Source organism: Panthera tigris, chromosome A3 (assembly GCF_018350195.1).
Source record: "Panthera tigris isolate Pti1 chromosome A3, P.tigris_Pti1_mat1.1, whole genome shotgun sequence".
Lineage (NCBI taxonomy): Eukaryota > Metazoa > Chordata > Mammalia > Carnivora > Felidae > Panthera > Panthera tigris.
The window spans coordinates 133,503,523-133,516,754 of NC_056662.1; positions in this window are offsets into that span (position 1 = coordinate 133,503,523).

Here is a 13,232-nt window from a genome sequence, read left to right on the forward strand (position 1 = left end):
GGGCTGGTTTTACCCTACTTTGCAGGAAAGAAAGAGGCCCTGAAGGTGAAGTGACCTCTCCATGGACAAACTGGACCTCTCCAGCTGGTAAAACTGGTAAGTGGCAGAGCCCGGGGTCACAGCCAGACAGTGGGGACCAGAGCCCCACAATCAACTCTGCGGTCAGACCAAATTGTTCCAACCCAACTTGGAAGTGCTTCCGTGGCTCGGGACCCTCTCAGGGGTGGCGGGCCAGGGAGAGTCTTCCCAGAAAGTCATGTCCGAGTGGGGATCTGGAGGACAGTGTAACTGGGTGTGAAGAATGAGAGGGAGGCTGCAGGCAGCAGGGGCAGGGGAACAGGGGAGCCACGGGGTGAGCTGGGAGCGTAGGATGCCCGAGGAGGTGAGGGTGGCAGGGACACGGGAGAGGGAGAAGGGGTCTGCATCACGGAGGAAAGTGAAAACCATAGAGAACCATCAAAGAGTTTTTATCAGGGGGATGACAGGGTCACGCTGCATTTTAGAAAGATTCCCATGGCTACACTGTGGGCGATGGGTGGGTAAAGTGGGAGAAGCAGGAGCTACTTTGGAGGCGGGGAGAAGGATGGTATAATACCCAGGATGCCTGAGCCGCTTGCGAGGTTGTAGAGGGAACTGAAGGGATCACCCTGCGGTGAACGGGAGGGCTGACTGGTTTTCTGGAATTTGGGGAGCTGGTTATTAAACACGGACGGCCGTTCTTAAAAATTAAGCTGTAACAGGGTGCCTGGGTGGCTCAGTCAGTTAAGCTTCTGACTTGATTCATCTCGGGTCATGATCTTGTGGTTCAGGAGTTCGAGCCCCATGTTGGGCTCTGCATTGACAGTATAGAACCTCCTTGGGATTCTCTCTCTCTGCCCCTTCCTTGGTCTCTCTCTCTCAAAATAAATAAACTTCAAAAAAGTTAAGCTGTAACAATGTATAATTACATAAACTAGAGTAAAAACAAAGATGAATATTGAGATTCATTACTTCCTGATTATCTTACTGTTACCCCTTCATTGTAATCTATTCTGTTGAAGATACTTACGCCCGTTGCCCGCGTCTGGTGGACACAAGGGTGTGCAAGGGTGTGCTGTTGTGAGTGGTGTCACATCTGTAACTTGGGACCGCCTCTGATTCGGTGGGAGTATTTACACCAAGGAAATCGGCAAACGTTACAGATGAGGTTTTGTCTCTTCAGCACACTGTGGATGAGTCACCATCCTCCAGAGATAGAGCCTGAAAGAAACCTCCGCCTGCCTCCAGGGTCCACCCGCAAGCCTTCGCCAGCCCTCTCTTCTGGAGCCTCCTGATGAGCTTGGCACACCCTCCCCAAACATTAACCTCTGGTAACCTGCTGGTGTCTGCTTTTATGGTCATTCTCCAAGCATCTTGATTCTTCTGTCGGCAGAACTCAGCACAGAGTAGAGCTCACCCTGCGCTCGTGGGATGAACCCACACGTGAGCGGGTGAGTAAATACGACTTCAGTTTTCTACATTTGTGTCTCTTTGGCCTTTGGGGTGGGCCGTACCTCACTAAAGGGCACAACACTAAGGTTATGATAAGCCCCAAACTGCTTTTGGCCTCAAAAACAGCCCGAAGCTGAAGTGACATTTCACACAAATGTGAGTTGCACTTGATGTTGAAGTGTTTGCTGAGAAACTACTTGAAAAAGGCCACTTTTGGAAGAAACTACTTCGAAGGCGACTTGACAGTCCACTGAGCTGAGAAAATGTACCCAGGGAGCCAGGACCCACACATCAAAGGGATTCGGAAGGACAATTTGCAAGGAGAGCCACACGTCCGGATCACCTTGGGGAAAGCGGTCTTTGTCACTGATCCAAATCAAGGGCAGGAGGGTACAAGGACATCAGATTTGTTTGAAGAGAACAGCATCCTGTTAGTCTTGGAAAAGAATGACATGAAGCCACCAAAACACCACTTCCTCCACTCCCCCAGGCCCGCTCGTCACCCGGTAAGACTCCGTACATCAAAGACTCTCTGAGCCCTGTGTCTGCCTTGTGTGTCACCCTAGTTAACGATTTGAAGGCAAATGCTCAGAACACTGACGTGAGGGGGTAGAAAGAGCTCCCTGCCCCTCCCGTGTGGTTCTACCATGTCCCCCTCCTCTGGGGCTCGCTCCTCCAGGCCTTGGCAATTTTTCTAGGTCCCAAGAGGCGGTGGACCAAAGCTCATGGGTTAACTCCACCAACGCCTGTAGGAGCCTGGGTAAATGACTTGAGTCTTTTGCCCCATCTGTAGGATTCGACTGTTACTTTGGCCTGTGTTACACCCCCGCCCCCACCCCCCACATGGCTACAGAGAGGTCCGGGGAAGTGATCTGTCATAGATTCCACGGAGCTGCAAGCTGCTGTTCTTAGCTTTGTCAATGCCATTACTAGTGTCTGGGTCCCCTCTTATTTGACACGAGAAACCTAAGGCCCGGGGATGTGAAGTGACTCGATGAGGTCCCTGCCAGGGCCTTACACGGGGGTCTGGGAGTGGGTCCCGTGCCTCCTCTGTTAACAAATGCATTCCACTCTCGGTGCCCTTTCTTGTCAACTCTTACTTATCAGCCTCACAGCAGGTGAAGTCATCCAATAACAGAAAGCCACTGCCCATTTTGCTATGAATTTCTACCCAGGGAATGCGGACACACCCATGCACCCCCCGACCTACACCTCGCGTCACTCGGTTTTAGGATTAGTAGAAATACATACGCTCTTTTTTTTTTTTTAATTTATTTGAGAGAGAGAGAGAGAGATTGTGAGTGGGGGAGAGGGACAGAGGAGAGAGACAGAATCTCAAGCAGACTCCATGTTCAGCATGAACCTGATGCGGGGCTCTGTCCCACAACCTGGGATCATCACCTGAGCCAAAGTCAAGAGTCGGATGCTCAACCTACTGAGCCACCCAGGTGCCCCCAAATACATACTCCTTAACAAGCCACATGAACTTGGGGGGGGGGCATGCTCTCGCTCTCCTGGTTTGATACGCTATAAAATTGGATTTTGCAAATTCTATTCCTTCTGTACATTGTGCCCTCAGGATCATAGCTCTCTGGATAACCTGGCCTTACACAGACCTCAGCCACCTCCCAAGATGGTCAGTGTCCATCCACTTCTAGCCCTTTCCCCGGGGAAGCGTATCATTCCCGTGCTCTACCTTCCAAAGCATCTCCTTGGGACCAGTGGTGCCCACATCAGCACTTGCTGCATTCACTTGCACGCTGAGCGGTTTTACAAGCGGGACAATGAACCAGACACAGAGCTGATGACTGCAGTATACTCCAGTGAGTGCCCGGAGGGGCAGCAAAGCCTTTCAACGGAGGGCAAAGCCTGGGAACATCCTGTCTCCCGCCAGCGCCACCCTGAGTGTTCCACTGTCCCTTTGGCCCAATGACAGAGTTGGTCCTCAGTAAATGTTTATTGAGTGAATGCATTCCTGAGTCATCCCTGCCTTGCCAGGTTTGCTCATTCATTCACTCATCCACTCATTCAATCAGTGTTTCAGTCACCTTCCGTTGTGTGCCAATTATGTGCTAGGCGCTATACTAAGTACTGAAAGCACAGAGATGCATTAGATTCACACTCTGCCTCAAAGAACCTCATTCCAACAGGGGAGACAGAAATATGCACGATCACTTTGCAATGAAATGAGTGCAACTGTGGAGATGTGACAAGGCGTCCAGGAGAGCAGGCCTGGTGGATGGGAGGGACAAGGTATATAAGGGGTGGGGAGGCCAGCAAGTCCCCCTGAGGTACGAGGGTTGGAGAGCAGTGTCGGCAACAGTTTGCCCTGAAGGTCCACGGCCAGCAGTCTTTTCAGAACAGACGATGTCACCTCTCAGCACAGCTTTCCACCAGAGCTTCTTGCTCTGGCCTCTGGGGTGACACTTGGACCAAGGGGAAGAACACCTGGCTCCTGAGTCTGATTGCTTGACCCCCTTCCCTTTTCTTTCCTTTGCCAGCAACTTCTAGGTGGGTTTAAGAAAGTCGGAGTGCAGTCTCCACTTTTGTCCTCCAGAGTCCACGGTCCAGTTAGGAACACTGCTCCCCTGTTCACTACCCAGTGAACTTCATCACCTCCCATCCTTCCTAGGACAGAGTGCTCCTTGAGTGCAGATTTTGAATACAACCCTCAGATAGGACAGTTTTAAGGAACTTCAAAATGCAGATGGCCTCCTGGGTAGGCCTCAGGTTCCAGATCAACCAGAAGTCATTTAGAAACACTGTGAACTCTGTGACTAGCACCCACAGCCAGTACCTACCTTATATCTGAACAAGTGTCCATTTCTTTACGTTCCTTTTGGTTGAAAGAAAAGTCTGGGATGGGCAGACTTAGGGCGAGGTCCTTCCAAAGCTAGGTTCTTGCTAACAAGCTCACAGAAGCACCACGTCAAATGGGACTTGGATTTAATACTTGGTTCAAACTACTGATTTTATCGATAAGGAAACTGAGGTCAGGGGAAGTTCCAAGTAGCTCTGAACTAAAGCAACTCGTGGGTGGCAGAACTGGAGCCCAGCGTCTTGCCACTCAGGCCCTGTGCCTCCCACCACACTTTATCATCGGCATCGGAGCAGTAACTTCAATTAAAATTGATCGGGCATGGTCACCTACGCGACAAGCATTGTACCAGGTGTCGTGGGATACGGCACCAGTGGAGAGTGCAGAGCCCTGGTCTTTAAGTATATTGGGGTCCAGTCGGGGTCAAAACTCCTGTTTGTTAAACTCACGTTCAATGGCGAATGACATCGTTGTGGAGTAGAGAGGTGTAAATAGCTACAAACTCCGGACAGTTCTTTTGAAAAATGGTATTTGAACCAGGACATGCACAACATACTGAGATGGGCGAAGACGTGGTAGACGGCTCCTGATATGCTCTGTCTCTGGAACCTACTTGGAAATCAAGGACTCTCTAAAAGCCCTACTTCCACTACAATTTTGACCATCATTCTTGCATTTTATTCCTAAATAAAATAGAAGTTTTGGCTTCCTTTTTCTTCTTCTTTTCCATTTTCCTGGGATGGGTGGTATTGTTTAAAGCTGTGAGCACACACGTGAGTACACATACTCCTTTGCACGCATGCTTATGCGCTCACAGGCACGCTCTTGCACACATACACATGGGTGCGTGTGCACGCGCACACCCACGGACACACACACACTAGGAGCTTCCTTTTCAGGAAGGAACAGCAGCAGTTCACATGAAGAATCCTGCACCATAAACTCTTCTTCAGCTAGATTACATGCCGGACAAGTGCTGACTTTCAATTTATGCCTCTGACATGAGTCATTGAGTGCTCTGATTCTCAGTTTATTTGTCCTGTCTTCAGTACAATGGATTGAATGCAGGGTTATCCAGCCATGACGTGGCGCCTTGATGCCTCCAATATGGGGCTGATGAAACCTGAGCGCCTGGCGCTGTCTTCCAGGAACACGAAAATTTGATTTGGGCTGGAGCCAGCCTCCCTCCTGCTCTGGAACCTGGGTGGAACGTCTGGGGGAAACACTCAGGTCATTCACTGCAGCCTGGGGTATTTGCATAATACCTGATCTCTCGGGATCTGGCCTCAGATGTCGCTTACATAGCTTATCACAGTGATGAATGTTGCTTTCACATCTTCCGTCCCTCGTCTTTTGAAGCGTTATACAGAACTATGGTTCCATCGTTAAAGGTTCAGAAGATAACTGCATTCATTTCTAAATTAACGTTTCAGATTTCCAAACTTGCCTGGGTGCATCTCTCTGGAGATCCGGGACAGCCCCCCAAGCCACCTCCCAGACCTCCCAGGTGATGCTCCCGGGAGCGTTTGCAACCCTCACTGTGACTGCAGCTGATAAGTAAATCTCCAATGTGCTCGAATTTCCGCCAAGCTTACATCTTGCAACAGAAAGCAAGGTCAAGTGGACTCTCTCATTTGTAAGGACACCCATCCAGGCTCAAGAAGACGTTCCTTAAACAGATACCATCTTTTAAAAACTCCAGGAAGCCAAGCGTTAAGCAAAAGTGGAACTTGAGACTTTTTCTCTTGGTTCCCTATTGCGAGCATTGACTGTGTGTTTTGCAATTGCATTCGTGTGCACACTCACACATGCACATGCAAGGGCACACACACGTTCAGAGTGGACTCCTGCCCGAGGTGTGCAGATTCCCAGTGGCCCCAGAAAACAGCACTAGGTATTGACATTGGTGGGTAGGTTAACAGGATATTCTGGACAGGCCTGTGGGATAAGATACCTCCCAGCCACCAGAGTAAACTACCAAAAAAAAAAAAAAAAAAAAAAAAAAAAAGCAAATGAGGGAAACAGTCCTTTCGAAACACATCTGATATCCTAGCTCCCTATGCACAGAGATGACCACATTCTTCCAGAACCATGGAAGGTGCTTAGACTTACAGGTTAAAAGAAAATCATAGCTCTGCTCCTGGACTCCCGTGCTGTTTTGTCATTGTCTTCCTGCATTGGCCTGGGAAAAATAATTACATCTTTCTGAGCCTCAGTTTCCCCCTCTGTGGAGTGAGAAGTTTTATGAAATGTCATCTCAGATCCTTTGTAGTTACCAGATCATGGGAAATCTCTCCACAACAGATTTTTAACCCCTTGGGGCCATGGGTCATTCTAAATACCTGTTGTAAATGCGGACCTCCTGTCTAGAAATAAATGCAAAGGCATAGAAACACAGAGTTTATGCAGAGAGTGTGAGAGAGGATTCAGAGAATTCTGGAGCCTGCGCTGGGGGACATGCTTCTAACTCTCAGAGGACATCTCTAAAGACAGTCTCTCTGAAAAAGAAGTGAAAGATAAATCACATGGGGGAGATTTGGGTGGTGGCTCGGGAGGACTGTGCTGGATCTCCAGACAGACACAGCGTGCCTATGGTCCCATCTGCCTCATCAGAGACTGTGTCTTGTGAAAGCATAGACTCAGAAGCTGTTCGACTGCTAGAACCTTCAGAGACCAAGAGGTCTAAATCTTGAATTTCACCGGCTAAAGTAAGCGGGTCCGCCGTGACTGGCTCAGCGACAGGTCAGAGATGAACGTCCCAAGCTTGGGGGCTTGCCCAAGCTTGATTAGTGACATTGGCCTGCAGTAGGTGACAACCCCAGAGCGAGTATCCAAGGAGGGGGCCACACCCATCAATCGTCAGCTCAGCAGTGCGGTACTGTGAAAAGCAGCACCACTGAGACAATTATGGGGCGCCTGGGTGGCTCAGCTGGTTAAGCGTCCGACTTCGGCTCAGGTCATGATCTCATGGTCCATGAGTTTGAGCCCCATGTCGGGCTCTGTGCTGTCAGCTCAGAGCCTGGAGCCTGCTTTGAATTCTGTCTCCCTCTCTCACTGCCCCTCCCCTACCCACGTTCTGTCTCTGTCTCTCGAAAAAATGAATGAACGTTACAAAAAATTAAAAAAAAAAAACAGAGACAATTACAAAAATGACAGACAGCGTGGAGGGTGACGCGCTAGGCGCTTTACGAGAGCGGTTCCATTTAATCTTTGCAGCAATTTCCTGAAGTAAGTAGCGTCCTTACCGTTGTCACCTACTCCAGGAGTGGCAAAACTGCAACTCCAAAATGGGAGTTTGTAAGATCGTGCTCTGAAGACTCCCAGGACTCTCGTCAGTCCGTCTGTCTGTTCTCTCCTGGAGCACACCCAAGCCACTCTGTGCTTCCTGCTGCTCAAAGGCCTTCATTGCCACTGAGCAGCGTGGGTGAGGAACGGTGAGCCTGGGGTCCTGGGGTCTGAGACACCCCGGCTGGTGGCTCCATCCCAGGTGAGGTGGGGTTTGGCTCAGCAGCTCTTTACTTCTTCCATTTACCTCCTGCTTCTCTGGCATCCCCTTTCCGTGGGGCATCAAGTGCTCAGACCAGAGGCATTTTGTAGCGATGTATAAATTGCTTTATAGCAATCGGCCCATTATTATTTACAATAATTTGCGTTTTATTTCCAAATAACAGTTTGCGAACCTTTTTCTTCTTTTCCTTTTTGGGTTCACGGTCCTGATTTTATTGTACCAAGTTCACCAAATCCACACATACATTCATTAATGGAACAAATAGGAGAACTTCCTATTCAGAGGTGCGTGGGGCTCAGTGCTCAGCACAGTCACATTGTTTTCTTTTTTCCCCTTTGACTGTTAACAACACAAAACTGTGATAAAAGTCTTGGTTTATATCCAGTTATCCAAATGCTTGTGGTGGATCACTTGTGTGTGGCCTGTGTTACTCCCCAGATATGATTCCCTGCCTTGGGAAGAGTCAAGAGTGGTTTGGCGACAGGGGGAGAATCCTTCACGGCCATGATGTGTCCTGTGTGCCAGGGCCTGGAGAGGCAGAGGCGAGGGTGACACAACCTTGACCTCTTGGCAGCCTCTGTCACTTGCCTGTATCTTGCATTCACTTAGATCCCTGACTAAAGTGCGGGAGGGGACCAAACCGTGGGAGGAACAGAAACCAGAGATCTGGGCTAGGCAGGACCCTCCCTGCTAACCTCAGAACTGCCATGGTGTCTTCTTGGTTTCCTGTCACTTGCCAGAAGGAATGGAGTTTTAGTCGGTTTCTCGATGGGTCAGATACCATGGCCTTTGGGTGGGTCTGACCCAGGTTGGCTCAGTGGGAATGTGCCCAATGTTTGGGTTGCCCTAGGGTCTGCTCAGGGCATGGGAAGTTCAGGGCCACCTGGTGGGCCAGCCCTGCTCTGCTGATGACAGTGGTGGTGGGAGGGGCTGAGGCTTGCCAAGAGGCCGGGGTTCTAGAAAGCATATGTATTGTGGACTTTCTTGTCAGGGTTGTGGAGCGTCATCCTTCTGCCCCCTCAGCCCTGGCTTTGGGGGCTTTTGGTCAGGCCCACAAGTCCCAAGGAGCCTCACCTCTTAGCCCAGGGTCCTGCTGGTCAGGGAGGATGCACATGAAATGGGTGGGGGTGGGGGGGTGGGGAGCAGTGATTTCAGCCCAAAGTCACTGCCATCTACAGTACTTAGTTTTTTCCCCTTAAAGCAAAATCAAAATGGTGGCCAACATCAAGCCTTCTTGGTAGCTAATGATAGAGAATGTGACCTTTCAATTCACAGAAAACGATGTACTGAAACATTGGGGGAAAGCTTATAATAAAAAAGATAGTAACCTCTTGATAAACAGCTAGCATTCTTTGGAAGGATCCCAGCACATGAAAACAACTTTATAACTTCTGTTATTCTGCAACAAGAAATGATCTACCGATGCTCTGTACACATTACATATTTTAGTCCTTACAACACATTCAAAAGTTTGGGGTTCCTAACCCTTTTCATCACTGGGGAAACAACATTGTCAGAAGTTTGAGTGAAAGGCTCCCAACCAGGAATCAGTAGGGCCGGGACTGAGCCACGGGTTTATGTGATGGTTCCTCAGGTCTCCATCCCCAGCCTTTCTCCTCAGGGGAGCCGTCCATACGGAAGCCTCCAGGGGAACTCTTTGCACAGGAAGAGTAGATGTTAGCTCCTGTCCTCGTGTGGGTGGCGGCTGCTCGCTCTTGTTTATGCGAATCTCTTACCCAACCTGCTCGAGGACCTTGTGGACAGCTGGTTTCTTCTGTGAACTCGCTGTGCGGACATAAAGTACAGCCTCGGAGGGTGGAGTAAGGCCAGTTTCTGGTTCTTCGCTCTAGAGATACACAGAGAAACCTTCTGGTTCAAGGCCGGGGCTCTGCCCGCCTGAGCCCGCGGCCCAGGGTCCTGGACATCTGCGGCACTGAGCACGCCTGGCCGTGTTTCCGTTTTCAGTTTTGTGCGCTTGCCTCGCTACTACAACACGTTTACCATAGTTTTCCTTTTCCCGTTTGAGGAAACAGTATGGTTTCTTCAGGTCTTTGCCTCAAATCTGTTGTGCTGTGTGATAACCCGACATCCTCCTTGGAAGTCTTAGGAAAGAGCCCTGGGCTTGGGGATGCTTGAAACGCCCTCCTGCTATACCTTGGGGCTCCTGCCTTTGGCCTGGAATCCCATAACTAGCCAGAAGGAGTATAAATGAGTTGTTTGATGACCTCACGTATTTCCTCCACACTTGCTTTTGCTACCGTGTGAGGCTTGGAGGGTCCTGGGAGCTATAAGACAATTATGATCCCAGAGGCATTTCAGCATGGTGGGAAAGAGGGTGATGTGAACCGTGTCTTAGGGGTGCAGAATGGGGAAGGGGGACTCTTAGCAAACTGTCAAGTTGCTGGGTGGGATGATATTTTGAAATGTTAATTGAAGTTTCCTCTTTCACCCCAGATTTCTTTGTTCCTTTTTCTACTCTTCCTATTCAAACAAGACCTTTCTGCGGGTACCACTTTGCCCAGACCCCTCCCCAGGGAATGCACCCTCCCCTGCGCTGGGAACAAAGGCTGTAGATGGCTCACAGCTGAGTCATTTGCTGGACATCACCCTTTGCTGCCAGGAACTGCCTCGTTCAAGCTTACGTGCCCACGGATGGCGCCCGTGCTCATCTGACTGACCGAGGCAGGAATGCAGAAGCTCGGCCTCCTCACCCCAATTTGAGCCAAACCTGATGGGCTATTTCAATCCCAGAGCGCCTCTCAGGGTTGGCTGAGGGTAGCCTCCATCGCAACCTCGCTGAAAGTCAGCTTTTCCTCCTGAGATGTGCTGTCTGTCTTCTTTCCAGGGGAACTTCTCAGGAACACTCCCCGATCAACCTTCTGCATGCAATCTTCCACCTCAGGCTGTTTCCAGGAAACCTCTAAGGCAGTTGACACAGGAAATAGTTGTGAAAAAGTGGGCTCTAGATGGAAAACTGGAGAAGTGCGTGTGGCAGGTTGACAGCGAGGACCCCATCCCTGGTGGTGGGGATGGTGCTGGAAAGGCTGAGGGAAAATGGTGAGCAGGAGGTGGGACCGAGTGATCGTGGCTGAGAGCTCCTCAGCTTGAGGAGAGCAGGAGGCTGAGGTGAGGTTCACCAGTTTAAGGTGAACTGTGAAAGCCCGAGTGCCTCCTTGGCAGCTTGTGAGAAAATTCCAGTGTTCTCCAGCAGGTCAACTGGAGTGCCAGTCGTAATCTTAAGTATAGCAGAGTTTTGGAGAAGGTTAAATTCTCAGGTCTCCAAAGTCGGGGTCCTAATAGAGAATTGGTGAGACCCCGATACTCGGGATGGGTACCTGGACAATTAAGAACCTTGCATCTTGGGGCGCTTGAGTGGCTCAGGTGGTTGAGCATCTGACCCTTGATTTCGGCTCAAGTCATGGTCCTAGGGTCATGGGATCAAGCCTTGCATCGGGCTCTATACTGAGCTTGGAGTCAGCTTGGGATTCTCTCTCTCTCTCTCTCTCTCTCTCTCTGCCACTCCCCCACATGCATTTGTGTTCTCTTTCTCTCTTAAAACTAACTAACTAACTAACTAAATGAATAACTTAACAAAACAAAGAGAAGCACAATGCTTAGTAGGCCTCTTTGGACTTTGGAGGCAGCATCTTCTGTCCCTGTAAATACTGCTTCAACCCATTTTTCTGGGTGATATGGAAGGCGGTCATCTTTGAGTAGGATCCAGGAAAGAAAGCGTCTGCAGCAGGTCAGGTGGTGGTGTAAGTGACCCTGCCATTTGTGTCATACAACCTGGCTGCCCCTATGGTCCTCACTGGTAGGAGTGGGACGGTATGCTCTCTATGGCACTACGGAGATGTATGGTGGCAAAAGACATCACATGGAGCTTATGGCAAGCCCTGGGAGAGTCAGAAGGTAACCCCTGGCATTTTGGAGAAAGGCCATGTCTATCGGTGGCGGAAAGGTATGCATCATTTGAAAAGTAGCTCTTAGTAAGCTTCTCAGCCCTGGTAGAGTGGGAACATGTCACCATGGGATGTCAACTGCATGGCCAGGCTGGGTTCTGTCAGACCCACTGACTTATAAGATTGGGTGGACTCATCATAAGGGGAAGTGAGATATCTAGGCCTGGACATAAGCAGGGTCAGAGTGAATGAGGAAGTTGCACAGTTAGCTGGGCCCCATATCACCCAGCACTGTTTTCCGGTACTTTTCCCTCAGCTCACATCGATGGTCCGCTACGGGGCCAGGGAGACTTGATTCACAGGTGCGTGTAAATAATGGACTATGCCGCTCAGGGATGGCCTTGGAACATGGCAGCCAGGAGCAGTCCTCCAGGGGACATATATCTGGGTAGGTCGTCTAGTCATCTACTTTGTAGGGAAAGAGAATTGACCAAAGACAAGAATATGTGCCATGTGAAACTTATGGCAAAGTGCATGAACAGGGGTGAAAGAGAAAGATCGGCATCTGGGAGACAGGAAGAAGCTTGAGGATAGGCTCCTAGGAGTTAGCAGAGTGTGAAGATACACATATCACAAGGTAATGCCCAGGAAAGTGCATTCACCGTGGAGGAGGTAGCAAGCAAACAGAGTGACTTGGCCAGTCGACACCATTTAGCCTGTCATCAGCCATCCCAGTGCAGGTACAACAGATACCATAGCAGCAGAGATGAAGGCTACACGTGAGCCCATTGGGATGAGCTTCCATTCACCAAGGCTATCTAAGTACAGTTACTGCTGAAGGCCAATCTGCTAGCAGAGACTAGCCATGAGCCCCCAGTGGTAGTAATAGACATTTAGTAAAATACTGACTACGGGGAACTTTTCTATAATAGAAGGGATACAGATGAATCTTGAGTGAGATCATCACATAGTCTTGGCATAGGTTTGCCTTTCCTGCCTACAGGAAAGCACCCAGCACCTGCCTAAGCCAGCACCACCATCCACCAACACAGGATTCTGCGTAATATCAGTTCAGTTGAGGGACCCACTTTATTGAAATGGGGGCTCAGCAGCGGGCACATGACCATGAAATCCACCGTTTTCATCATATATGACATCATCTAGAAGGTGCCAGCCTGCCAGAGTGGTAGAAAAACCTCTTATGAATATAGCTAAGGTTCCAGATTAGAGATGATGCCTTATGAGTGCGGAGCATGATCTTCTATGACACAGAGTGCATGCCGTGTCGATGATGCTGTGGCCTTGACAGGTAGAATACATGGCTCTGAGAACCAGAAGATAGCAGTAGGAGAGGTCTTTCTCACCATTGGTCCCAGTGACCAACAGAGGGAACTGTGCTTTCCGTCCTTGCCACATTGGCTTCTGCGGCTTCCAGGGGAAGAACGTCTTCACCAGAGGACACAGTAAGACACTTACAGAACTTTATACCCACTGCCTGGTCACTTGGGGTTTCTCATGATGATTAACCAGTGGA